Genomic DNA, 24730 nt, shown 5'->3' on the forward strand with positions numbered 1-24730 from the left:
GAGAGATAATTTACACAATTCCAGTTCATGTAAAATGAATTTACGTTCAAATAAATACTAAAGACGAAAATTCGACTGAAATAAACGCAGTTCATATAAACGGAATTATACTGTATTTTTTTTTTATATTATATTAGATTAATCGTATCTTTATTAACACAATTTAAAAAATGCAACCTGAATAAAGATTTGTTTCGCGTACTAAATATTAATGACGTGTGTTTTACTTTATTTTGTATTCTTCTTGTGTATTTCTTTCCAAACATTCTACTTATTACGACTCGCTTCTGCATAAAGTCAGTTAAACTTTAATCGTTTTACAACCGATAATTTAGCATTCCGCAATCTACGTAACATTTTCTTTTTATTACCACAAAATAGATTTGTTCGTTAATAAATAATTAAACCCAACGAATAACACCCAATAAAGCTAGTCGTTCTCTTTCAAAAATACTCGACGAAGGAAAGTCATCTCAAAACAATTCCAAATGTCTCAAAAACGAAAAGCTCTCGGTGTCGAGATCGGAACGAGCCCGAGTCGACGATAAAACGATTTCACGGGGCTATGAAAAGTTGGAAAGAAGATGTAAAAAGGTAACCGCGAGGAGACAGAGAAAGGGATAGAAGTAAAAGAGAGGATTCGAAAGGTGAGTAGACGAGATACTCATTAAGAAATACCTACGACGGGACATATTCAAAGGGCGATGGTTTGTCACGTCATTAGGCCGCAGCCTAATTTACTTTTTCCCGCGTTTCGTTTCACTTGCCTTTCCTCGTCGGCGTCGTGCCGGCCTGGACGCGAATCTAAATTAAATCCGTGGCTGAAAAGCATGCCTGTATACATAAGGATCCCGACACTCGAGGACACATGAATGAAGAGAAGGACCAGCTCGCGCGTTTTCGCATTCACCGTCACGCGGCCACGTGTACGTGTGCGGAGGTCGCGCGCGCAACGCCACGTAACGTCGCCGATTCAGCGACGCCAAGGAGGCATGAATAAGCGGTATTATACTTACGAAGGTAACACGTTCGCTGTGCGTTAACGCCTCGACGGAAAAGTCGTCACGAGCCCCCTGACGATGTAACGAACGCTCGTGATACCCACGTGTGCACCTACTCGCTGTAACCACGTCCATTTCCGTTTCCGTTTATTCGGCGATGAAGCTTTACCGGTCGTTTGTCGCTTTCTCTTTGTAGTCGAAGAATTTTTACGTTTCATGAAATCCATTGGAAACATGGGCTGGAAGAAAGAAAATAGAAAATGTAGAGATTATCCTGTAACCGATGATGCAATCAGAAACGGATGGATTTACGTGAAAACTGAGATTGAAAATATAGAATAACATTTTTTGATACGAGACAGTGTTTATGAAAAAATCGAATTTAAATATCTGATTTCAGTGCGCTCGGATTTTGCATATGGATTGAGATTACATAAAATCGATCGTGCATTTTAAAGAAATTGTTATTGCAAAATTGTGTTCGTAAAAATGTTAGTCGATACGAAGAGCATAATTACGAGTTGAACAAAATGGAAAACATTTTTAATCGTTCTAAAGTAATGAATTTTATCTTACGCGAGTATTAGTGCTATTCTATCGAATATTTCCCATTGCTCGGTGTGATAAGTACAAACTTAGACACGAGATAAGTAGACATAGACAAGTGTATACTAGGCAAATACTTGAAGTCAATTCGCTAGAAAATATATGTATCAAAAAATATAAAATCGTATGTTTGAGTTAATTTTAAGTCGTCTAGTTTAAGTAATTGTATGATCAAGCAGTAAGACGTAAGTTCTAAGTAGTACAAGTATAGCAACGTCGGACGATACTGCTTTAAGTAGTTCGAATCTATCAGTATCAGACGATGTGTAAGATTTACAACTCCTAATGGTTTATAAATGCTTTAAGTAGCATAGATCAAACAATTGAAAAGTTATTGAGATCAATTTCAATTTTAAATAGGTAGTATAAATCTACCAATGCAACGTGCAATTACATAACAAGCTTGTCCTATTCTCTTTGTAGGATTAAATGCAATTTCCAATTTTCTGATTATCTTCTACGAAACGATACTCCGCATAATTAACGTAACACGATATTATCATCTCTTAGCCATTTTCTATACATTTCCAGAAACTATACATCGCTACCACTTTCTCGTTCCGCACTATATCCTTTCCATGTGTAACAACGTATCCGACCGTCAGGATTAGAGTCAACACGATCTAAAGCAGCTTATCAACGTGATTAACGCAAAACCGAGAGTGAGAGAGGCTTTGGGAATCGAGGGTGATCGTTAATTAATAGGCTTGTGAAATTCGGCGGCGATCTTACGAGCTGCTTGCCAATGAACGAACCGAACGAAGGAACGAACGTCGCCCGAGAAATTAATCAAACATCAAACCCCATAAATTTCGCGAGCCCTCCATCGCATATTAAATACGATAAAGTCCGTTGGTGGCTAAGCTATCCAGGCGGTTGTAACGTGTTTAATTAATGTAGCCGGTAAAGTCGACGCGTCGAAATGAACACACGTAACCGATGTGCTCGCAATTAACGGAATTATGCTTGCCGGTGTCTGATACTCCATTAACAGAATCGATCAATCGTAATGGCGGTGAAGTGGCCCGCTCCAAGGCCATCTTATCCCATGTTAGGAGCTCACAAGGGTTAAGCACCGGAATTATGGTGGCGGTGATAATTAACCGTGAGGTTTCGAGGTACCAGCTATCGAGTATTAATTAATTATACGCACGCCTGGTCCCCATTTTCATTACATCGATATTTCGATTGTATATTCGCCTAAATTCTCGGGGATACATCCCGAATAGTCGTTAGATATCCGAGATAAATAGATTTCACGGTGAAGAACGTATACCGTAAAAGGAATTTCGGAGATGATTCTGACGAAACCGTGGGCGACCAGATTTATTCGAACCGATGAGCATTTCTTATGCGTTTTGATTAAAAGCATTGGCTTGCTAAGCCGATATCTGTCAGACGTTAATACTTTAAACTGGCTGATACTTGATATTTTACCCTATCTAATTCATATTCAACTAGCTACAATCTACAGCTGTGCATAATTTGATTACAGCGATTTCAGTTTTCCTACGCGAACTATAGGAGCACGATTTACAAGTGAAAATAAAAACGATATTATACATGCATAAAATCTTACTATAAAGTTATAAGTAAATATTTACCTTTTTCTTATTTTTATTTATAGACGATGCTTGTGTAGTTTGGCCAGAAAAATTCAAAATAACCCGTATTGTCATTATTTTGTATCCAATGATTTCTCTATGCTCGTGCATTTCTTTCTCCAATATGTTTTATATCCTACAAGAGACAGGAATAAGATAAATAGATCTTGTGGACAGCTCTTGTATTTTTCGGTTTATATAGCAAAACAATGTTTTCTTTCGTTTCTTTTCAACTTACAATACATGATATTATTCGCCAAAATAATTTCCATTTATTCAAAAATATTCTCTCAAATTATATATATATATATATATATGTATCATTTTGTAAAATTCGATCGCTTCTTTTATAAAGAATTATGTTAAATAATTTTGTAAAAGCATTGCCAACATGCTCTATGTTGTGTTTAAGATTCGTTCAACTCAAATAATGCAATGCATCCTACGACAAGGGTAAAAGATCAACCTCGGTGAGAATATACGCTGAAATGATTTCTAGTTGCGCGCGTGAAGTTGTCGGAAAGATAGATACGCGATGTAAACACGCACTGTGTACATAAACTGTAATGAAATTTAAGGGAGCTCTGTATGATGTGTAACGAGATTTTGGGGGTGCAGCGCAACCGAAGTGAAGCTACTAGATCAGCGAGTTATTATTGCATTAGATGAAGAGTTGATGTTGGTACGCAAACTTGCATAGTAGCTGTTTTAGCTGAAAGTTTGTTGCTCTTGAAATCGTTTATTAAATTTACAATCGAGGATTTAACTGCCAACTAAGTATGAAAAACGATTATCGATGGAAATGAAATTAATCAGAAATTCATAAAAGATAAAACAATATGACAATATAATGTTCAACGAACGTCAAATAATATTATAATGTAATATTCAACGACGATCAAGGCAAAGTACAGGTCAGCGCAAGAGAAATGTCTTGATATTACGTACACGACCACACGCTTCTTAATATTCCTATTTGGTGACGGCTATTAGGCGAGTAAATAATCGTGCGAACTCTCGCGTTTCCATTTCTCTCGTGCTACGCGAAATTGTGCGGTAAAATGGCATCGTTCCAGCTCATTGCGTTGAGTTATACGTCGTTGGATCGAAGATACGAGTCCTTACCAAGTGTTACAAAATTAAATAATCATACGGAGCTGATATGTGACGAACGTTCCGTAAAGAGATCATGGAATTTTAACGTTTTCTATAAATATAACAAACAACAAAACATGATACGATATCATCGAACGTCTTAAAAATACTATAAACGCACATTTATAGCAACTTGATACAGAGGAAGCGAACAAACGAGAAATAATTGAATGATTTGCCAAGAATCTCCGTAAGTTGCACCAAAGAGTTTAATTTAACAACGACCGCAGTTCCAACGGATAGTTAGAGTTGTTAAGCCGGAATGGCGAAAAGGTTTCGCTTCTGTCACCGTCTCAAGGACTTACGAGATTATCATCAGCGTTCTTTGCTGCAACACGGAAAAACATAACCGTAACGAATCAAAAGGCATAAATCGGTAATGTTCCTTTTCATTCGACAAACCGGATTCGCGTGTAGACGACGATGATTTTCCACGCAAACCCCCCAGAAGGATATGCGTCAACCGTTAACGAAGTTTTAATTAATTTTACGTCAGAAGGCTTTTTCTGCTTTAGCTCTTCAAAACAGAAGAAAGGTGTATGTGCAATGACGGGTCAAGGCTTAAGAAACTTTCTTTATTTTTCCTGGCGAGAGAAAAGATCAAACTTCCTAGAGACGCCAAGCTAAGAATACTTCAAACATTCCTCCGTCAATTGTTTCAACTTTCGGATAATCGAAAACTTTGAAACGCCGCTAGATAGGTGTAAACATAAATGAGCAGAAAATGACAGGAACTGATAAAATTTCTTAGTAAGTAAAATATAACGCGCAAGAATAAACCATAATCTGCATAATAATAGGCGACGCGATGTATACTACTCGTATTACGGAATACGCGTTCTTTAAACATGCATGCATATTTGAGTGCACGCGAGTATAAATTAAAATAATTAGCCATGAAACAGACGGATACATAAATGCACATAGCACGTACAGAATGTAGGCAAATGACTCATACGAATAATACGAAAATCTACATTAGCACGATTACGTTAACGCGAACTTCTAAAATTGTTGTGACAACGTCCGAGTCAGACCTCGCTAGGTAAAACTCAGATTCGTTGAATTTTATTGGAACCGTGCTGTTATCCACTTCGTTAGTGTCAACATGAACATTTATGACTTGGATGAAATTTCGCAATCTGAATGGAACTATTTTGAAATTATCATGCCGAATTAATAAGACACCAGAATCATGAAACCCAAGTAACGACATATTAAAATCTTAAAAGTCGAATATTGGTATTGTAAAATTGGGGGTTCGTGCCATGATACATTAATGTCATGGGACTCAAATAACGAGATAATGGAGTCATGGGACTCTAAGATGCTATGCTAGAGTCGTTAGAGCAAGATGGTGACACAATAGAGGCAAGGGACCTATATAATAAAATACAGGAGTTATGGAACTTTGATGACATTCTGGATTTAGGATTGACTAGCAAGTTCCGCGTTCTCTTAGAAATACTTTTATGTATTTGCTACTATTATGAAAATTATGAAATATTATGAAAATTACATTCCTTTTTGAAGCACATGGCAGTAACGCTTTCTATTTTAATTTGCCTGTTTTATTATTCAAAAGACAGCTTACCATATCAATTTTATAAAATAGACGACATGTTTTGTTGAACATTTAATCTTCACAAAACATAATTCTTAATAAGATCTTTCAATTCTACACAGTATCACGACTATACAACATTTTTATTATCTTGACATTGGGCAAATAGTATGTAGACACGTTGGTGTACCAATAAATTTGAAAATGTACACAGAAGTTACAGAATATTTATTATCACTTTACAAAGATCTATTGTCATTATTATATCTCTACAGAGACGATTATTCATGTTGTAGAGAATACTTTTGTGACTTTTACGAAATGTACGTACTCTATAAATATCTTCTAACTTTTACGTATATCTTCAGATTTGTTCGTTGACTTTAACAACATAATACTGATAATCCCATTAGACAGCTAATAAAGTTTCAAAATCTTTTACATAACAAAGTAGTATATCTACATACATTACATTATATTATATTATATTAATATTATATATTACATCACAGATATATTATGTCTTCTAACTTTTACGTATATCTTCAGATGTGTCTCTGACTTTAATAACATAATCCTGATAATCCCATTAGAAAGCTAATAAAGTTTCAAAATGTTTTACATAACTAAACAAACATTATGTTATATTACATTGCAGATATATTATGTCTTCTAACCTTTACGTATATCTTCAGATGTGTCTCTGACTTTAACAACATAATCCTGATAATCCCATTAGACGACTATTAAAGTCTCAAAATGTTTTACATAACAAAGTAGTATATCTACATACATTATATTATATTACATTACATTTTATTAATATTATATACTATATTACAGATATGTTATTATTATATCCATAAAATGTCTGCTATAATTTTACATTGATGTTTCGATCTCACGAAAAGATTATATTTGTTACTCCTATCTACCCCTATCGTCGTAGTAGCTGAAATCTTGTATAATATTAGGAATGGGATCTTGAATCTTTGGATACCGTGATAATACGCAAACCTGCGTATACGTCGAACAAAACCCCAAAGTTTCGATTGACTCTAGAAAGTCGCCTGCAGCTATGGGATCGAACTAAACCGCTGTTGCCTAGATTCGAAAGGGTGGCCGAGGGGGATAAATGAGAAGGAAGGAAAACGCGGAGGAAGCTTAAATCAATTCGGTGCATTCGCGCTGGAATACCCAGCAGGTATATTATGTACCTATTATCGGGAAAGCCAATCCACCGAATATCGTGGGCTTCGCGTATGGTGCAGGAAGCTCGATTTCCCCAATCGAGTACCAGTTAGTTAACTGCGTCCCTTCTATGTCTCAGCTTGCGTTTGTAAACCTGATCAACCGGAGGATATTGTGAGCTGAATTCTCAGTTTACTTTCGTTCGCCAGATATTTGATTGGATCTTTGATCCAGTTACAATAAAAGTATCCAAACTTTTGTTGAAGTAAAAGAGCACAGACGTTTCAATTATAGTTGAATATTTGTAATCCCGTTGTTGGAATGTTGTTATATTTTGAAACATATTTTGAAACAGGAAACATTTCAGCAGTTACATCCCAAAATAGCATCGGGTCCGAATTGTGAAGTCGAATATTAGATCGTCGTATAATTAATATGGATTTTCTAAGAATCCAATTATAAACAGCGGAATAGAGAAAAAAGAATTTAGTTCATGATTAATGATTAATTACCAATATTTATGTAGATATTTATTTCTCTTACAGTTAAAACTCACACTCTGACGTATCATTGAATTTTATATCAATTAATTTATTCTTGGTAGTTTCTAAAATCTAAAAATAATTTATATAAGTTTAACGAAGAATCAAGGTCATTACAAATAAAAAGATTATCTATTAAATCTTTTATTTGATTGTTTCTAAAATAACGAATAACATGAAATTAATAATAAATTATAACTGGTTAAAGCTAACATTGCCGGTAAGGATCCTTAATAAAACTATTTTTCTCTACTCGTATCAAATTTTAACGGATTTCACGCTTTCAGGCTAACATTTGCATTTAACGTATATGAATATAAATATATATAGAAAAAACCGTCATACATATGAAATAACCTTATGCGACACAAGAACCCAAGAAAATATCGGACGGAAAATAAACTTTGAAACGTAGCTTGGAAAACGAGGGAAATCCAAGCGCACGAGGTGAGGAAAATCTCATCTGGTTGAAAAATCCTCACGTGTGTGTCGAGCGTTGCGATTTCAACGACGTCGCAGGAGATTCGATAACCGATTCAGAATCGTGACGAGGGGACGCGAGCCACGATCGCCATAAAAGTGAACGACGAGTATCACGGTTGTGATACAGAATCGCGACGCGACGAAGGGGAAACGCAGCAGAGACGTAGGAAAACAGACGGTCCCATCGAAAAATCCCGGAGTGGCTCGTTGACGAGAGCAGCGGAAAGTAGTCGCAGGTCGGCGCCACGTTGCACCGGTTGAATAATAAATACCAGGAGCGGGCACTGCGACCCCGAGAGTGGTCACAGATGCGCTAGGCTTAGGATGCACTTTACTGCAGTGCAGTGTCGCCGCGTTCCACGGCCATGTACGCCGCGTCCTCCTATATAATGCAACGTATGTGCCGTAAACCTGCTCCTAAGTATCCTCCGCGGCGCTACCTTTTCCTCGTGACGAGGCCGTTTCGATTCCACTCGTGTCGTACATCTTTCCCAGTATTTTCGCGGTTCTGTCTAAGGTTCGTAATCTCACCTTTACCGCAAATGCGTCAATTTTGCTTGTGAATGACGATAGTGCTTGCTCTGTAGATTGCCAACGCTCGAACTCGCCCTGTAGTAAATAGTTGGTGCAGTGGTACCGAAACTTTTTTCGTGCCCTTAGCGTATCAGAATTTTTTCATAGAGCATGAAATCAGGAGGTAGTTCTACTTAATAATTGTAGTAGGAGTTGGTTAAGTTAAGGAAACGTACGATGCGCGTATCTGAAATTGGGAAATCGTTTATGTAAAATGTGTTAAATAAATACAATGGCTGACGAAAGTATCTGAACATTCTTCATAAAAGATTGTCCATATTATGCACGTTGTATAAAATATTTGGAAGTTTCATTGATACTGTAACGGGCCACGACTGTTATATGGGTCGAATTTGAAACCAATCTGAAAATGTTCATAGAAAGCACAAGATATTTAAATTGAGAATGAGTGAAACTGTATATTTCTATGTCGTGGGGATTGCTTTGGAATAGAATTGAGGTCGAAAGTTTTCCGTTGGTCCAAAGATTGAAATTCTCCGAGATTGTTATATCAAAAGCTAGATAACCGGCAGGATACGTGAGAAATATTTGCCTGAGGGAAGAAGAACAGAACTTAATTATGAATATCGAAGTGGAATCAGACTAATAGCTTCCCGATTAAAAAATTGCGGTAACGAACAGTCGGAGTTTAATTTCCTACGGAGTACAGTCCAAGAAAAATAGTTTGTTGTTAAAAGTTCAGAGGTAAAAATATCGAAGAATTGCGCCGGCGGTAAATTTAGAATGAGTTCTACTACATAGACAGAGTTAGATCGATTCCGGTATGGTATCTTGGATAATCTGAAAAGTTTCTTGGATTCGGAGTCTCTTAAACTGGAAAACTTATCCGAGTCGACACAGGGAAAGTTCTACTGATTACCTGCTGATTAGACGCAAACTTGGGAATTTCATTCGCGTTGCATGCAATTTAGTAACAATCATCGATAACACAAGACACACGCAGCGTTATTACAATCGTCAAATGTTAGTTGTCATTTTTCGAAACAATTAGCCCTACATGGATAACTAATTTCTTTGTCAGCTACTTCATAAAGAAATGCCGATCTTCTTCTTCGTATAGTTTACCTCTGGCAAATCGATTAAACCAATCATAATCCCCCAGCAGTCATATTGAACACAGATTTCCCGTGATTCTACTCGCACAGCAGAAAAGAGAGCAAACAATCCGAAGAAAAGCCATAAAGTGTAATAGCTTGGTTACGACACGTTCCTAGTGGCACACCCATGCCACACCGCTCCCATTTCTAATAAAACAGCGATTTTCCAAACGAGAATGGCGTAACGTGTTAATTAACATGCGATTAATAATTTCCGTTTCAAGGAAAATAAATATTTCCCCAGCGATTCAGCTCCAAGTGAAACAATTATATTTCCACGTATACGTGTCCGGATACTCTGATCGATTTCTTCGTAACAATGTACGAATTCGACAAAATGTACAAAATTAACGATTAAAAGAAATACTAGGTTTTTATTGAACGAACAGATTATAAATACAAGTCGTCCATTAAAAAATGTATGGTTTTACATATGGTTATTTGAATTTAAGACAACTACATATCTTTCTAAGTTAAAATTTTCTACATATCTTTCTGAGTTAAAACAAATCTTCTTTATTTGATTTATAATTTAGAAATGAAATAATCTGAAGATAAAAAGCTACTCAAGTAATAAAATAATTCCAACGATGTAACAATTTTGTGTCAGAAATTATGGACACCAATTTTACCATTATACATCAACGCTTAAATATTAATTTTATCACGTCATAATATCCTACTATACCTTTTATTCTACTACTCTACTATAGTACGCTGTAACAATTGTTTTACCCGTAATTTCATAATCGATAGTAATAAGTTCGACTCTCTGAAAAATAATTAACCATCGACATATTTCTGAACGGTAATGTAAATATCTCATTAACGAGGGATGATAGCAATATTTAAAAAATTCCTAGTATCTTGATCTCCCTTTGCGTCTACCTTATACATAATTTTATTATCAATAACGATAAACTACGCCGTGTGAAAAAATACTGAAATATCCAGATATTTCTGAACGGTACTGTGAATATTTCATTAGCAAAAAACGGTATTAATATTAAAAAATTCTTAATACTTTGGCCTTCCTTATACGTCTACCTTACTTACACATCATTAACCAATAATAATAAATTACATTCTGTCCAAAATGATTAAATATCCACATATTTCTGAACGGTACTGTAAATATTTAATTGGCAAAAAATCCTATTTAATATTAAAAAATGTCTATTTCTTTGAAATCCACCCTACAGTCTACAAATATCTTTTTCGGTGTAATGAAAGCTTCGCTTCTTAACTTAACCGCTGTAGGCCATCGGCAGCTTACGGTAGTACGAAACGTGTTAGTCGTCGGTGGAGGATTTTAACCAACAATTAAGCAAATCCCCACGACTCTCTCGTAGCACACTCTGGCGTGGCGGCATTTTCTTTCCAAGCAACAACCAAAAGTTGAGTACGAGCAAACGCGACGGCAGGAGAAAAAAAGAGAAGAAAGTGGCATGCACAACACCATGAGGGAGGTGTGCCAAAGCGGAAAGGGTGGCGCGCGGGGTTCAAGAGAACTCCAACGGCTTGGGACGAGGAACGCCAATGAAATAACGTAACTGAGTACGTACGTGCGACGGATAGAAGTCAAATGGAAAATGAGAGTCACGCGATGCCACGTCGCACTGCACCACGCAGCGGTTAGGCGCGTACGTTTCTTACGTGTGTGTACACTGTGCACGTGCTCGTCAATCCGTTGCTACTTCTTCGCATACCACCGCAAGGGATAACAGGACTCGACGCTCCGCGATTATATTCACGTCGAAACTACTCGGAATTTATGGAAATTCGACAAACAAATTTTTAGGTATCTCTGGGCAATTATTTATGACTGATATCATTGGCGAATTATATATCGCAAGTTATATACTTCTGTGGTACAATTTTACGATTCGAAATTAAATTGCAGATCAATTTCAAAGTCAAATAGAATATTCAACAGCCCTTATAATTTCTAAAATTTGCTCCTAAAACTTTATTTATTTCATTAACAAACTCGCCAGTAAGTGAATTTCTTAGTACCGAGAACTTGTAACTTGTGCAATACTGTTATCTCAATTATTCAAAAAGGTTTTGGTATCCGTGGTACTGATAAATTTCTACGATTTTCAACGATAAATTTCAACAACTTCTTGAATCTTATAATGTAACAGATTTAAAATATAGGAAAAAATGTATAGGAAGAAGGGGAATTTAACTTTTCGAGGTCTTACAGAAGGGAATTTCTTCTTAAGTTTTAGTTCGGCAGGATATTTTATGTATAAAAAATAATTAGGGTAATGATACAGTCCATAATAGTGCAGGGAATTATACATATGTGACTGTGTATAAAAGATAATAATTAGGGTAATGATTCAGTTCATAATAACACAAGGTGTATTCACTATTTCAAACTTGCAATATTTCGCGGAACTAAAATATTAATTCTAAATGAGCAACCTATCTCTGATAGGTAAAGAAGATTGAATTTTGTTTTTCACTTTTGAATCGAATTTAAATATGTCTCTTCGAATCCCCAACTACGTGTACAATGTACTCTTCCGTTTGAAAAAACGTTCATTAACTTTAATAAAACTCTTGTAGCTGTTGTATACGCTGAGTTTAAACTATATCAACTTCTTAGCAAAATTCTTAACGTATCAATATCGCATAAAAAACCATTTTTTTTTTATTTTTTCAACGATTAGACTTACAAAAAGATATAGCAACTAACTTAACATCTATGTACCCATGTCACGAAATTGAAACATCATTAGAACGCTATTTCTACAATCTTTAAAGAAATTTAAAATACTTTACGAGATATCTTCGAATCGTTCTAAATAATGTCCTAAGTTCTTATGAATTTCAATAGTTTAATGTTTTCTTACTCTCGCTTGATCCTATCGAGTTACAATTTCACTACGAAATAATACATGGAAAATAATCGAACAGAAAGCAGATGAATTAATTGAAGTTGAAATATCACTTCACGTTCTCGTGTCTTGCCTCAGTCTCTTAAAATTCTGCAAGGTTTGCAATTTTATCATGGCAGCGGTAGAATTTTCGTCTACAACAGCCAAGCACCAATCAAGAATAAGGTCTACATTCGTATAATATTTTTTTACGCCAGATTACCTCCTAAACAACCTCTCGAAGTTTTATACACTCGCTGGGAAACACCGTGCGTAATTCAGGTTTTTGACAGTTCGCGAGCTCGAAAAAACAAAAAAAAAGCAAATATACGGTAGCTTTTATTTGGAACGAGGCAAGTCTTCACAATAACAAAAGGTAGTTACATGGATGTTTTGATATCACATAGACCGAGGTGAACGATGAACTCGCGCGAACCGGATAGTTTTTATTGCCGCCTCGTTCCGACCGTAGCAATAAAGATAAATAAAATAAATTCAAGCGTGCGATTATTATTCGAGCAAGTCGGCCTTTTTTCCCGTCGCGATGAGAAATTGCTGAACCCCCTTTTTCCCCGGCTGCCATGAGTAGCGCGCATTTTATCGCGGTATCAGGTTAAATCGTACAATTGCCTGAGTATTAAATTAAAGGAGGAAAGAAAGAGAAAGAGAACGCGATGGACGAACAAAACGATCACGAAATATCGCGATTTCGATGAACGATCAAACACAGCGCTCGATTTACATACCGAATTTATATAAACCGAAACGTCTCTGAAATATCGTACGCAACGTCACGATCGTACGATTAACGTAACAACGAATAACGGGACAGCTAAATTCGACCCTCCCTATCGAACAGTAACAATCTATAATATATATATGTGACAATTTATACGTGTATCGAAAGATATACTCGAACGATTCCATCTCTGTCAGCTCTGTCCCAAGCGAAATACGCAAGACGACGTAACGCGCTAATACCTTGATTAAATCCCATTGAAGGTATAGAATGTAACGTGTCCCGCGGAGGCGGAATTTCACCGTGCAGAATTTAGTTGCCTGCTGGTTACAATACGCGGGGCGGTTGTTCGTGTACGTACACGGCCGCAAGGTAATCCGATGGCATTTTCGTGGAAGCTAACTTCGCGACAGGTAAGAAGCTTAAAACGCTCTCTCTAGCCCTCTGTGCAAAGCGTCGCGACACGAGCAACACGAATACGTTTTGACGAGTTTCGTGCACGGATATCACGCGATAAGCATCGTCGAATCACTGTCGGCTGCAGCTAAAAGTAGATCTACCCGGTCGTCTACAGTATCGAACGATAGAAGAAAAAGGAGCAAAAAGAAGATCCTTAAAGTGGAAGACCGGGCTCGATCGGTCTGAGTAATTGTCTTCCTTCGATCGATCGATCGATCGAGCATTCGTTATCGCATTTCTCTCTATTTAATTATCGTTCGACCAACGGCTTCCTTCTCTCCACTCTCGCGCAACTTACCTCTAATAATGATCACTTACCAATACTTTCCATTTAATGCCCGCAATTACCGAGCTTCCATGCTATTCCTCTCTCTCTCTCTCTCTCTCTCTCTCTCTCTCTCTCTCTCTCTCTCTCTCGTCCTTTCCTCCTTCTATCACTTCGAACGATTACGTAGCACATACAGAGCGCATTTCATGAATTTTCGATACATTAATTATGCATGTTGCTACACTGGCCTATTAAGGTCAGATTTCGACAATAAATTTTAGCAACCCTCTTGCCAAACTTCTTTTAGTCTGTATCAGAGACTCTCGAACGCCGCCGGTTGCTGATCGACCAGTTCAGTTCGCTTAGCGATCGCTGAAACGGTTAAGATCGTTCGAGCAAACGAAGGTCGAATGGTTGAAGACGAAATGCTGGAGAGGGAGGACAGAAGAGAAGGAGGAAAGGGGGTGAGAGGGAGGCGAAACGAAAGGTAGATGCGGGACAAGGGGGTGGGTTACCTTATCGGACGAGCCGCCGAGCCGTGAAATCGATAGCTCGATACTTTGCGCCGTCGCGCGCGGCCTCGTTCCGGCGTGAAATCCTTCTAACGAGTTTCCGCGTTTTCTGAAGCCACCCCAGCACTCATGCCCTACCCTTCTCGCCGGTCCTCCGCGATCTATCACTAACCACCTTCGATACTTTTTCGAGCAATCCATTTCTCCGACTTCTCTGAACGGCACTACGTTCCTTTTCGCAGCTTCTCGGGTGAGTCCTTGCACCATCCGCGCCGTACTTCTCGCGCTTTGCGCTACTTCCGTGTTGAACAACGTATGTGATTCGTAGCGGGGTAGTAAATCTCAAGGAGAAGTTGCAATTGTACGATGGTTTCTCCAGGTAAGAGTTAATTCTTAGGATTAAATATTTATCGCACAGGTTGTAAGCGAGATGCGTTTTTATTGTTGTTGCGTTATTGAAAGAAAATAAATTTTTATATTTTCCTATTCGTGAATTCTATACGGTTAAAGAACTTCCAAGGTAAAACGCAAGGATATCAATATTTCAAACGTTGCGATAGAGAAATCAACGACTGGGGATACTACGTCTTACTTATTGCACAGTTATACTACTGAAAGCTCTGCATAGGTATACATTGCTATACAGAATGTCTTAACAAGCGATGATTCCTCGTATAAATTTGAATTGAAAGCGTAGAATAACGTTTTTGGATATGATATCGAACTCCATTTGCGAGAAAAACAATTTTGAAGGTCTATCCGGTACACGTGTACTGGCTGTAAGTTTTCAGTTTACAAAGCTACTCGACGTATTTATAAACATGGATAACGTCATGATCATTATTACACTATCGATTCGTACAAACCATCCCATGCTTTTGTATTTGACTGAAATAATCTCATAAATAGGGATAAGACTAATTTACTCTAAAAAATTAATTCCATCATGGTTAATAGCTAAACAAGATAACTAGTATTTATTATAACTGATAGAAGCGATGTGTCAATTAAGCTTTACGTCCGCTGCTTCTAAGTGTATTTTCGTACTGTTAAATATATCGAAACTCTACTTCAACTTCATTCGTTAAATATTCGGAAACCCGTACGGTAGCGCGAAAATTACTTCCAAATATTCGAAATACTTTATCGGATATCTAATCGTTTGCGCTAACATCTACCCAATAATCTGCACAGTTTGGTTTACCGAATAAAAATAGAAGAGTAAAGCATCTGAACGTCCACGAGTTATACTTTCCACCTTGCAATTATTTTCCATGAGTTCAGCATCGTAGAGCTCGTTAGCAAGCGTTTTTCCCTGCTGCAAGCTAGATTTCTTAATTGAGCTTTGAGAAAAAGGTCGGAAATTGCTATCTGGTTTTCAATTTCCTGTTATCAACTTCCTTCTCCTGTCGAACTCCGTCCCCTCTCGCTTAACCAAGAGACGGGGGAATGAATTATACGCGATAATCGAGCAAAATCTCGATTGTCTAGAGAATTGCAAGTATCCATTTCCGATAGTTACATCGAGGAGGACTTTGAAGTGGCGCGGCAAGAAGCACGCTACCTGTCGAGCGAGCACTTGTCGATAAGGAATCGCGATAAGACGACCGATAAGCTGGCGCCAATTGCGACTGGACGTTTCGTGAATCCCACAACCCCTTGCAGAAGCACGCATTACAACTCCGAATAGAAACCAGATTCCCAACGGTAACGAGGAAAGTGTTAGCTTTTCTCGAAGAAAATTCCTGCTGCAAGTATCAATGGTTACGCTTGTTCAAAAGGGCGTTTATGACAAGCACTTGCGATAAAGTAAATATCATTCGAGTAGAAAGACAGAGTAAAGAAATAAATAAATACAAGTACGGGCCATATGGACTTGGAAATTTTTAAGTTTACCAAAAAACAAAAACCAAAAGAAAATATGTACATTTGTCGTTAGTAAATGATAAAAAGAACACTTCTTAGCACCACAAATACTCGGCTCCGATAGGGTTAGAGGACAGGTTTACTACTCTTTTAGAAATACCGATATTTAGATATCCATAGAGTTAAATATTATATCCGAAAGAATTATTATTGTAATATTATTAGAATATAAGATTAACAACAAAGGAACATCGTTTTATTCTAATATTAAGATTGGAATTACCTAACATTGATTTAGGCGACGAAGTCTTGCTGAGGTAATCGTTAGATCGTGCACCCTAACTTGAGGCTTAGCGTTAGGAAATCTCAATAGGATACGGCACGATGGTGCCTTACTGTCTCCCTCAAAGTACAGATAAAGTTACACCTCGATTCAATTGCAACGTGCAACGTGATTCTAAATGCAAAAGAAACAAAGCCAAACCTAATCGATAAATAATTCGAGAAACTAATCTAAACCAAATTCACATGAGAAGAAGAGGCAAAGAGTAAATTGCACGAGACTGTACTGATTAAGTCTGTAAGATCGAACATACGATAACCGAGATCCTGCAAATCTTAGTGGTCTCTAATCAAGTTCTATAACCTTAAGATGACTTCAGGGAATCCCATTGATCCCAAGATGACGTTAACCGAACCTTACTCCGCTAGAATTGCTCTAGACATCGAACGAGTCACAAGTTAGAGACCGTTGCAACTCTATCGTGAGTGAAATTTTCAAGACTCGAGTCCTTCGAGACTGTTCAAGATTTTCGTTCTCATTGAATATTTGTGACGTCGCTTTAGGGATCCTTTCGGACTAAAATCGTTCGAATCTAACTTCTCCAGTTTAAAATTATACCAACAGAGTGGATTGAGTTTGTGGTGATCCTGCTCGATCCCTTGAGTCTCGAATGGTTTTAGCCAAAACTGTTGGTTCCGTGATAACACTAACTCTATTAAACGAGTTATAGCCAGAGATAATCGAAACCGACGATATTAGGATTACAACAGTCGACTCTTGTATTAATGTAAATACTAATCATATACTTAAACGATACATGTACTCAAATAGTAGTTTAAATGAAAGTTCACTGCTAATGAAACTTGGTTCACTGGTATTCGCTTAAATTCCAATAGAATTTCACCTAAATTCAAACGACCCAGCTTCGCCGCGCCTCGCTAACTCATTGTCAGCGCCTCGAGCTTAGTATAACATAAAGCTATTGGCGAAAACAACGAATAGATATAGCGAGATTGGACGAGAAATATCGTGACCTTTTTGTTCGTTCTCGTTAGATTTATCGTGTGTTCTTGCCCACGGCTTAGAGATATTCCTAGAACGCTAGGAATATTTCTAAATCCTTCCTAAATCGCTATACGATATAGATAAAAATTGCTTTACAAATATCAGCATAACGAGCTTAGTGTAGCGCACTACCAAAGCGATTGACAAAGACAATAGTTATAAGGAGAATAGGCGAGAAATAATCGTATATTTCCAGTCTGTTCCGATTATGTAGATTTATTCATTTTTCTTATCCAAGAACTTAAGAGTATTCCTGGAACAAAATCGCTGCCTGTACAAAAATTACAATGCAAGCCCCCAATTCATTGGAATTTAAACGAGTACCGTTATACATACATATGGCGAGCTAAAAATTGCGGCAGTATAAGTCAAGATTTTGAGAATTTGAATTTAATCGCACGTTTCTCAATTCTTACAACTATCGTCCTTGTAGTTGTATAATTAATGAATTTATAAATTAACTCCTCTAATTTTATTCACTTCTAATAACATGATTTTCCTCGTGATGCGTTTTCACGGCTTCGGAAGATATAACAAATTTTATACAATAATAAACGTACTTTACGCAAGATAACAATAAACTGACTTAATCTGTGATCGATGATTCTCCATCGGTCATATGTACACAGCCAATTATTGTACGACCCCATATTGCGAACTAAATCGAAGCAAGTCAATGTGGCTGATATTTGATGTTTCAAAATCATGAAAACCACCATTAAAGATGCTTAAATCAGGTATCCAATATCAACGAGTACTGAAACGCAATACCAGCAAGCTTCGAGTTGTGAAACTCGAGAAGCGAGACCGATTTCCCGATAACTTCTATTGTAGTCGTTAATACCGGCTACTTGCAATTTGTAAGATAACCTCGGTAAACGTATCTCGTTACCATCAGCGAAAAGAAACAATCGCCGTTCCTCGATCCTCGTTGAGAGCACGAGTAACACATTTCCCTGGCCTGTCGAACGAAATTTTCCCGACCACCCTCTGGTATTTAGGGTGCGCGCCGCGCTAACTTTAATCGCATTCGACGCCGCGACTCGAGGTCAATTCCGGTCGAGGGTAAACCGTGCAAATAACAGGAAGTTAGTTAGTGGCCGTGCGGCTTTCGAGCGGCCTTCGAGCAGCCGCACTATAAACGCGAGCATAAATACGTCCGGATGTATCCGATGCGAGTTAGAGTCCGGCAATAGATCCACGAGATGCAACAGCAACAACAATCCGGCTCTGTTCGTGTCCATGTAACGTATACCTAACGCGTATGTAACGTGATATAGTGCTTGCTATATACAGGGTGCCTGGTAACTGGTGATACAGCTAAGGTAGGGGTGATTCCTCGTGAAAAGGTGGATGGAAAACGTGGAATAATTATTTTTGCATATGAGACTTGGTCGTCGAGAAAAAGCGTTTCGGAAATCTATTCAACGCGCGTATACTTATTCTAAGTTTCAATTTAATACATTTCTATTTCTGTATTTCTTTTTTTATTTATTTGTTTCTTATCATCGCTTATTATTTATTATACTTTCTACCAATATAGCTTTTCTGTTGTATTTGATTTGGATGATTTCGTAAATAAATATGTATCGCTTAAAACGAACTTAAAAAATTTTTTTAATAAAAACTATTGAAGATATCAAACACCATATTGCGCACAATTGTGTCTCTTAAGTTATACAACCCTTGTAGCATACTATTTGTATCTCTTAATTCTTGTAAAATAAAAACAGTGTTTACTTTTAATTCTTCGACACACCTGTTATCCGTAAAATATACCTCCGATTTAATAAAACGTCGTTAACGAAAACTCGTCGCGTGGAAACATAGTACACGTGTACCGAGTAGATTCTTTAAATCGTCTTTCTTCAACGAGAAACCTCATACGCAAAACCTTTATCCTACGTTTTCGACTGTTGGGTCACCCTGTATGGGCACGTGTATGTGTACGTACATACATCTACGTAGAAGATGGTCGATGATAGTGTTGATGCACCCTTAGCTCTTTCATCCTTTTTTCCGCCTCGTTGTTGTACCGACTCGGAAGAAGGAGAACGGAAGGAGAGGAAGACGGACAGAGTGGAAGAAAGGACATAGAGAAAAGGAAAGAGAGGGGAAGGAGAGAAAAGCAGAAAGTTGGCTGGATGCCAAGCCTGTTGAGCGCCACGCCCTGGGGAAAGAAAAGCAAACGAAAAGGGGATGGGCTCGGAGGCTGGAAAATCATCGCTGCGATTCGAGCCAGGTGCCGATCGGCCGACCGTCCGACCGACCGCTATATAGATATATACTCGGTCGACCAGGCCTTGTCGTTGCCTGTTGCATTCTCTGTGCTGAATACTTCCGCTCTAGGCGCGTCCAGAGGCTTTCCTTAGCATGTAGATGTAGCCGGATACTCGTCTTTCCCCCGATAAAACGCCAGCCAGTTTTCCGCGTTTTCTCTGCCGCGAGTTTAGCGCGCCCGGCAAATTAGGATGTAACCTGGCGCCTGTGCGGCCATTAAATGCCAGTCAGGAAAGAATAAAGCGGTGTAAACACTGTTTTCTTCTCCTTTTTTTCTCGTTTGTTTCTCTTCCTACTTTTTCTATTTTTCTTTTTCTTCTTTTTTACTATTTTTTCTTTTTTTTTGGACATACACGCGTTACGTTACATTATCGTCGTAATGTACGAGTTTCAACGAGAGAAGGGAAGGAGGCGGCGGACTTTATTCGTTGTTTAAAGCGTGGAACGTAACACGAGCGTTATTATCGTAAAGTGTCTTTTTTAAGTGAGATAATTTGGAAAGAAGCTTCGAGATGCTGTTGGTTTACGGAGAAGAATACTAGCAACGGTGGCGTTAGTTTAATGCAGAGTTTGTCGCGGCTGAATTTTTCATCCTATACAACGTCCCCTCTTTCTATTCCGCGTTTATTCGTTTTTCTTTCAAAGGTATACGAACAGGAAGGGACCAAGAAAGAAAGAAGAATCGCGTTGCCGCCTTATTCGCTCGCTGTCCCTTTAAAAATGAAGAAGTTGCCAACGATTGTACGCAAAATAACCGAGTTGCAAATTTTAGACATCAAGGTGAATTAGCGACTCGATGGTGCATTCTAATTTCTCTATCCTTCTTAAGGTGGCATTAATTCTTAAGTGGTCCCATGACTGTAGTAAATACTGATGGTAGTTTCTAGCAATAAATACTGCATAAAACACAAGTCCGTAAGCTTCCCACTAGGAGGATTCATTTAATCTCTCTGTAACTGTTTAATACTTAAAAAATCATCCCAGGGGAGCGTGTGCCGAGGATTAACCAGAAAAAGTCGTTCGAAATTGACACAGAGTAAATTATTTTCAATTTTAACGAAGGGAGTGAAAGATAAATACAGCGGTAATGAATGACTCGATTAACATATTGTCGTTTGCAATTTCTTTCGGTCGGCTTTTATCATTAAATACTGTTATTTAACGTCATAGTTGTGAAAGAAAATTCCAGCAGCTCGCTTGAAAATAGAGAGAAACAGAGAGACTATGTTTTTTTAAACCAAAGAAATCTTTTTTATTTTTCTGAATTTTATAGATTGTTATCCTACTACGGTTTCCGCGCCTATCTTCTGATAATTATTTATATTTCTCAACAATATCGATTTCTCGCAACTTTTGCGCATTAATTCGCCGTTTGATCCTCGATAGGTCAACATGCTTAGCAAACGCATTTATTCTGAAAAATTGATCGTTCCAAATATGTTGTAGAACGAATACGAATGTGTTATCTACTCATTTATCGGTTGTTTGCATAATGGATAATAGAACGACGACAAGGTCTGCACCTACACAGGTAGGATCTAGATAGGATCTCGACTACGTCTGACTGCCACCGATTTTATCCAACCTCGTGTTCGCGGTAAACGATAAGACTTCCGGTCATTACAAGGATTTTGCTATCCAGGAAAACGCGAACACAGCCGAACTTCTCTTCCTCGAGTAGACAGCAACCACCGTCTTTCGAGCGAGCAACCCTCGTGCATGGTGGCTGTAATAACAATTTATCGCGGGAAATAATCACGAACCGCGTCGGCTGAAACAAATGAAACCGCGTGGATTAGGAAATCGCAAAAAGGAAACGCTACGTCGCGCGTCCCGCGAAATATCGCGCTCCTTTTCTACACGGCCCTGAAAATTTATTATATGTTCGCGTTTCTCCAACGTATTACTCATTTCACGGCTCATAAGCGTCAGGGAGTCATAAACTGGCGAGTATCGATTGAAAAACTTGAAAAATTTCTGGCGGCAGAACGTTTGGTAAATAGAAAGAAAGGAATATAGAATAAATATAGAGGATAATAAATATCGGAGAATAAAGTGGAACGTAAATAAATCGAGACAAAGGAGCACAGAAGCGAAAAGAAACACAGATGAAATAACACGGTGCGAAGATGTAAAATAAAAGACAAATGCGGGAAACGCAGTGTAAAATGTAAAAATACGGTTTTTGTTGAATTTTTGTTAAATAGAACGGATGGAGAATAAATTTAATTGAACCCGTTCTTGATGTTAGACACTCGACGTTGAATTATTTCTACGGTTTCAATAAAGCGCTTTAATTAGTGATTCACGATTATTCCGGTGCCTTCGCGGAGTTAAATTGGACAATCTTATTTATGAGGAACACGGATTCCTGGAGAACCAGAGACGCCTCGAAACGCCGGTGAACCGTGTCGCGTGATATTACGAAGTCAAGTTAGGGACCATGAAACGAAGGATAGCAATTGTACATGAACGATCTAGCTATCGGTGGGACGATACCGAACCCAGATCCGAGTCAAAATGACAGATACGTTTCAAAGTTTGCCGTGGATTCGGACGAAACGAGAAGGGACAAAACATCGGAGCGATCGCGTCTCGATTTGAACTATCGGTATCGATAAGCAAGGCACGATAGTCGAAAATTGAGGAAATCGATAAGGAACTCTGATTGTTCCGATGCGAATTGAAATTCGACGATATTCGTTTCAACGAAAATTTATTACGAAGATTTTCTTAACTGTAAAATCCTTGTGGTACTGTTAATTGAAAGAAGGTAAGAAAAGTAAGATAGATGAAAGAAAAGGAAAGGAAAAGAAATGCATTTCATCGTGAGTCTACCAAAGGTCTTGCCAATAAGACGCTTAGAGTCCAGAATACCAGAGACCAAGTTAGAGAATATGTATACCACTACCGCTCATAATTATTCAAACAACATCGATAGTCGATGCACATTTCTTGAATAATTTAAATTCAATACACGTACAATTTCTACAATCAAAACAATTTTTACTACTCCAATAAGAAACTGTATGTGTTAACAAAAGTAAGGAATCTTTACTTGGCTTTCGTGGCAGAAACGAAGTAAATAATACAAAGTGTATCGAAGAATTATGAGTGCTACCAGATGTATGAAAAAAGATAATTGGACAAGATGTTTTACTACATATGTTTTTAGCGACGAGCGAGGGCCATCATCTTAAAGATTATACAAATAAACAAAAATAAATTTAGGTTCAATTACGACAATGTCAAAGAAAAAAAACAGAGAGGGTGTTATACAAGAAACAGACGGCGCCGCAAATCACGGTAATCATCCTTACAAACTCGACGCCTTACCCAACCGCAGTTACGAGTGTAGAAAAACTGCTTAACGAACCAAAAATACTCGGTGTCAAACGCTAGCCTACAATAAACCCCAAACCAAACCACCGCTCGAGCCGAAAAAATCCCATGCAAATACCAACAATCCTCGCCTCTGTGTAATCGACCTAACCCTCCCTCTAAAAAAAAAAAAAAAAAAAAAAGAAAAAATAGCAGAATGATACAGGGATGGTATCAATCGCATGAAAAACTCAAAGACGTAATCTAGTTGGAAAATACACTTCAATCTATCGTACTAACAATAAAACAACTAAGTCCTTCTTTGCTTCTCTTAAGCTCGCATCTGTCTCAAAGCACTCAGAACAAAACGAAGAGGAAAGAAAGGAAGCAAACCCAAGGGGATGATGAAGCATAAGGCCACCATTACGATGGATGTGTGTTGCGAAGAATGAAATATCTGCAGACCGAAATACGTATACTCGTGAGAATCTATATACACTGCCGGCTTTAAGTATCACGACATCTACCGGTTAGATTTACTGGAAAACTCTAACAAAGTTTCACTTTGCCTGATATTATACGTTATAGGACACACGTGTTTCGAGTGAAGCAACCGATTTCTAATAAAATAACGAGAGAATCGAAATTGAGGAAAGCAATGTATAGCGGTGAATTTATGCTAAATATCGATAGATATCTCAATGTGTACTTATGGTCGACGGTGTACGTATTTGTTTGCTCCGATTCCTATCCTTCGGAACGTGCTATAATCAAGCTGTAAGAGGAGTATATTAGCGAAGAACGCGTGGGATAGCGAGAAGACTTCCGCGTACGGGCAATTCAACTTGGTCTCCGTGGTCGGTGTATCATTTCGAGCCGGTGCGGTCCGTAGAGAGCAACGAGCGGAATCGAGTCGAGGCGGGACGAGGCGAGCAACGTTGGCGTGTACGGCGACGAGGAGAGAGCGCGCCTCGTTCCGGCGCGCAACGTTGGCCAAGATCAATAGACGGGCCACGAGCCATCATCCCAGGCGACAGAGAACCCGCTGGTTTTGATCTCTCGCGCAAGCGCCCCCCGTCCGCGTCGTTCCTCCGCGTCGGCTGCCGCTCCGTTAATAACGGCCATGGTACCGGCTATAATGATAACGTCATCAGAGAAATTCGACCAGGGCCAGGAATTCTGCGTGCATATGTACGTACTATTCACGCTCGG

The 24730-nt window shown here is 38.3% G+C and overlaps 1 long non-coding RNA gene across 4 annotated transcripts in view; it reads right to left on the reverse strand.

The window, feature by feature from the left end:
* LOC126916161 (uncharacterized) overlaps nt 1–24730 on the reverse strand; it is a 218078-nt gene that overhangs the window by 88505 nt on the left and 104843 nt on the right. For 3 of the 4 annotated variants that reach the window (XR_007710500.1, XR_007710484.1, XR_007710496.1), the window contains exon 4: nt 1017–1240. This is a non-coding gene — a long non-coding RNA (uncharacterized LOC126916161). Of the gene's footprint in view, nt 1–1016; nt 1241–3211; nt 3348–24730 lie in introns of all 4 variants that reach the window. The other variant, XR_007710502.1, reaches the window with a different exon arrangement.

The sequence above is a fragment of the Bombus affinis genome, chromosome 1 (genome assembly GCF_024516045.1).
Source record: "Bombus affinis isolate iyBomAffi1 chromosome 1, iyBomAffi1.2, whole genome shotgun sequence".
Lineage (NCBI taxonomy): Eukaryota > Metazoa > Arthropoda > Insecta > Hymenoptera > Apidae > Bombus > Bombus affinis.